We start from the raw sequence: 5,101 nt of genomic DNA, 5'->3' as shown, positions 1-5,101 counted from the left end.
TTTTTGTTGCAAGACATCAATTCTTAAGCAGCTTATCAGCTATATGACTTCTGTGGTCTGTTGGCAAAATCAGCTCCTGAACTCCTGTTTGAGTGAAAGGAAGAGTTTGGTTTTAATATTTAATTTGTTAGAGGGGCTAGGTGTTAGTATGGACCCATTTAATTTTCCTTGAATACATTACTCTTGCTCCAGTAGTTTCAACTCCATCATCTCCCAGTGCTCCAGATAGTGAAAGAGGAGCTTATGCATTTAAACTGTGGTCCATGCCTGTGTTACTGAACTCTTAGTTACTAATACCCTAACATTCATAACAGTGTGTTCTTATGCTTTAATATTTCAGCTTGGACAATAACGCTGTGCTGGTTAATATCTTCTTTTTTTCCAGTCCAGACAACAATCCTGTAGATTAGGCATTGGCAACCTATGGCCCCCTCATGGAGCCATTTGATCTGACCCATGGTTGTGAGGTGTCAGGAGCTGAACTGAACCAGTTTGGGTCAGATGCAGGTGGGCATGTGAAGGGTGAGTGCTAGGACTGCCACCTTTCTCAGCGGCTGCACAAAAGTGCCCAGCGCCACTGCTTTTACCTGAGGCATTATGGGGAGTGGAGGGTGTCTGTACCTGGCACTTCACTGGTGGGGGGGTGGACTTTGACACTTCCTGTGCCACTGTGGGGGCAGGGGAAGTGGGCAGGGAAAGCCCTGTCACAGGTGCTTTCCCTGTGCAGCTGGTAGAAAAAGCAGTGGTGGCAGTGGCTGGGTCCTAGTGAATGCCTTTTGAGCTGGCCCACCTCTGACCTGAACTGGGTCAATCTGGCGGGCAGCCTGAAAAGGTTGCTGACCCCTGCTGTAGATACATTGGGTGAATATTGAACGTTTGTTCAAGATTTTGTTCAAGATTAGGTAAAAGGTTTAGTGTAAAAAAAGGTGGGGGGGAGAAGAGGGAGACTTCCTTCAGAGTGATGCAGTAAACCCCTTTTCTTACCTGACAGGATATCTTTTAAGTTTTAAAAGTATATGATACAGTGTTAGCATAATATTAAGCACTAGGCTTTGAAATTCTTGAAGTGGGGTGCATTGAAAGCAAAGCTTTTGCTCGATTCCTCTTGGTTTAGCCAGAGCATGTTGGATACATTCTGTAACAAGTGACCTGCAAAAAATGTGACCTAGATGATGCAAATTCTCATTTTACTTATTGGTTCATCTGTAGCGCAGGTACGTTGTTGACCTCTGTGCCCCTAATGGTATAAGTTATGCTGTACTTAGATGTTGCCATGTATCCATTATAACAGTAATAGTATAATAGTAAATGGCTGTATAGTATAATAGTAAATATTATTGACTGGGTTTACAGCACTTGGACTGTGCTAATGTTCATGACTTGTTCTGTGCTTGTGCGTGTGTGCATGCATGCACACGTGCATGTTGACAAAATGTCTGAAAATGAAATGATGACTTTGCATGGTTATCCAGGAAATAGTCTCATGGTGACTTGTGGAGACTGCAGCCAGAACTGTAAATGACTCATTGATGCTATTTCTTCAGGCTGTCCTGGAACTCAGTTGTTTTATCCCAAGGCAAGCTGTGCTTTTCCTGTGTAATTGGCATATAACCCTTCTTGTAGAGAAGCCCTAAGTTTTTTCTCAGAAGACAACTGGATCCAGTCACTTATAGACTGGATGGCATAGTGTTGTATGTGCCATTGACTGGGTTTACAGCACTTGGACTGTACTGATGTTCATGACTTGTTCTGTGATTGTGGGTGAGTGCATGTGTGCAGGTTGACAGAACATGCTTTAAAAATGAAATGATGACTTTGCACAGTTATCCAGGAAGTAGTCTGACAGTAACCTGTAGAGACTGCAGCCAGAACTGAATGACTCATTGATGACTATATTCTTCCAGACCAGAGAGAATTTTCCATGGGTTGAGTTGTGCCTTAGATGGCATCCCTGTGTTCTGTATTGAAGGGCTTGGAGGAGTACATGTATGAGTGAGCCAGCCCTGGCAATGTGACCTTTTTGGGGTCCTGAAAATTCTGCTGTAGAGAACACTAGTTTTGCCACTGTTTGTAGTAGAGGAGCTGGAGGTATAAGCAAAATAAGTGGACACAATAGTTTCCTCCCAGTAGTTGCAAATCTGCTTGGCACAGTGTGCTCTGGGTGCAGTGGATGTCCTATTTACACTGCACTCATTGATCTCCTGTGCTGCCAAGCAGTTATGCTTGAAAGAATTAATTTTTATCATCTTTTTCTAGTAATAGTGCCTTGGGACCATTGTGCTGAGTGCCTTTTGAAAGCCTTGTTCTGAGTTTATTCTTCTAAAGCAGTGCTTCTCAAACTTTTTAGACTTGAGGCACTCATCATTTGACTTGAGAGACATCTCCATAACTTGTGAATTGAGCAGCATGCCATTAATAAATAAATTAGTTTTTTAACAGCGCTTACCTAATTGCAGAAGGCCTGAGCATTGGAAGCAGGGTAGTAGCCAGGCAGGTAGGAGCCTGGGTCTGCCCTTATCTTCTCCCACTTGCTTATTTTGTTGCACCTTGTGGCACCCTTTGAAAGCAGCAACCTGGTTGAGAATCACTCTTCTAAAGTAACCATTCTGTTACCACATGTCCTCCATATCAAGTTTCTTTGTGTTTGAATGTGCTGAAATTACATTAATGGTTTGTTTCAAACAGGGCGCTTTACCTTTCAGCCTGGGCACATGGAGCAACATTAATTGCATAATACTCTAGTGCAGCGTACTCAACTCCCAGCCAGTGGACCAGAACTGACCCCTTGTGCCATATCACCCTGCCTGCAGGCTCCTTACAGTGGGAGCCCCGCCTGCAGGCTCCTTGCAGTGGGGAACAGTGGCACTACTCCCCTGCTGCTAAATTTCCAGACCCCTGGGGAGCTCTGTGGGCTGGATAGTATGGCCCTGTGTGCTAAATTTTGGTGTGCAGGGCAGGGCCAGGACTGGGTGGAGGCAGAACAGGGCACTGGGACTTGTTCCCAATGCACAGGGCCTTATCCCTGCATGCGGGGGCAGTGCAGCATCCCAGGACACAATCTCACCATGCAGGGCTCTCAGTCTCATCAGTGGGGGACTGCAGGGCCTGATCCTGGCATGCAGTGGCAGCTTGGGGGCTGCCACTGTGTGGGTGTGCTCCATGAGGGGCACAATCCAATCCATCCCTGCACCACTTATCTAGCCTACGGGGCCAAACAGTTGAGCACTACTTTCCTTGTGGGATGTTCAGCTTAGTGAGTTTATATATTTGGAAACCCCTAAAATTACAATCAGTAGGATTTGGGAAAACCTGGTGTAGGCCAGGGTGAGTGCAAATCCTGTCCATGGGAGAACGCTGAGGGGGCCATTGGTCCTACTCCAGAAAGGGAGGAAAGGAGCAGATTGGCAGGGCCAACAGATACTTATGCAGCACCAGAAAGGGAAGTACAGAGTTGGAAAGAAGGACAGAGTAACAAACACGTCTCCTTTAAGCAAAGGGAAGAACATTGTGGCCTATATGTAGAATAGGAGCTGGGAGTCTAGGGACCTTCTGCATGCCCAGGTTTGCAGCAGCTGCAGAGCCTTGAAAGCAATAAGGGGTTCCAGATATTACCTGGGGGACATCCCAGAAGAGACTCCTTTCTGGAAGAGTGGTAGTGTTGCCAACCCAAAACTTATTTTTTAAACTTTTTATGCTTTACATAATATAACCCTTCTGCCAAGCCCTGGACAAGGGTTTAACTCCAACCATATTTAGGGTCAAATTTAGGGTTTAACTCCAACCATAGTGAAAAAGTATGGTTGTCAGTAAAATGTTTGTAGGTATATTAAAAAAAAAAAAATTCTTGGTTTGGCAACCCTGCTTGACCTGCAGCTAGTTTTACACCATGCTGTCCCCACCACAGGGACCTCTTGCTTTATCCCCACACCCTGATGCCCCTGATTATACCCTGTCCCCCAACCCTTCCTCAACCAATCCCCCAGCCTTATTTCTGCTGGCCATGCCTTCCCATCCTATTGTGGACACCCAAAGAAGGACTATGCTCTGCCTTCCTGCAGTAGTGTTACAGGCAGGGTCATAGCAGAAGCATGTAGCTGGGGAAGGTGGGTGGTGAGGGGCCATGAAGTGCTGGAGGCTTCCTGCAGCATGCTGCACTCCAGCTCAGACATCAGGCGTTTTGCTCTTCAACACTTGCCTCTGATGAGGAATCTTCATTCAAGCTCTGATTGCTTAGTGCTTTTATGGACATCTGAGGTTTTTCTTACCAACTTCATGGACATGTGGTTATTATGGACAGACCATAAAGAACAGGCCTAAATTTATGGATGGTTGGCAACTCTGGGGAGGGGTGAGCCTAGAACTAGCCAAGGGTCTGAACAAATTACAGTGATCTAATGGGGTGGAGGACTTAGTACAGAGCACCTGATATGCAGCAGCTGTCTGTCTGGGCCTGCTAAATTATGTCTTAGCCCCTAATGAAAATAGAGCTAATTTACAGTAGACACATGGACAGTTACTGCAGAGCATCTGATGCATAGTAAGTTCATGCCCCCGTCAACTCTCTGTACTTTGTTCATTTGCCCATACCCTGAATGAGGAGTACATGTGGCAGAAAGTATCAAGGGTGATATGTATTTGAGGACAGAAGTAACTAACTGGTGGGCCTTGGTAGAGTTTACGTCTTGCTTTGGTAGGGAAGGTGTGGCCTAGTGAACTCGGTCAGCTTGACTCCTGGAAGGAGTGGGTGTGGCAGCTGCAGTATGCTTCACTCACACTAGCAGACACTTTTCTTGGGCAAACAGATCTATCGGAGGTGTTTCAGATCTTGATAAACATTGATGCTTATGAACTCATAGAAGTCAGGGAAGGAATGAGATATATATGCCCAGGAGATTTACCCACCTCTGCTTCTCCTAAAGCTATTGTATATAAATCTGAGGGTGTGGGGGATCCCAGTGTCATCCTTCATTGCACACTTATAAAATGTGACCATCATCTTGTGGGGTTCAGCTTGGCCAGCATCCTTTTGGAGCTCTGAGCCAAAGGGCCTTCCTAAGAGGAGCAACTGCCTAGAGGGGCTGGAAAGCATTGGGGCTGTGGC

This window comes from Alligator sinensis, unplaced genomic scaffold, assembly GCF_000455745.1.
Source record: "Alligator sinensis unplaced genomic scaffold, ASM45574v1 scaffold138_1, whole genome shotgun sequence".
Taxonomy (NCBI): domain Eukaryota; kingdom Metazoa; phylum Chordata; order Crocodylia; family Alligatoridae; genus Alligator; species Alligator sinensis.
Note: the sequence above shows the minus strand (reverse complement) of the source record.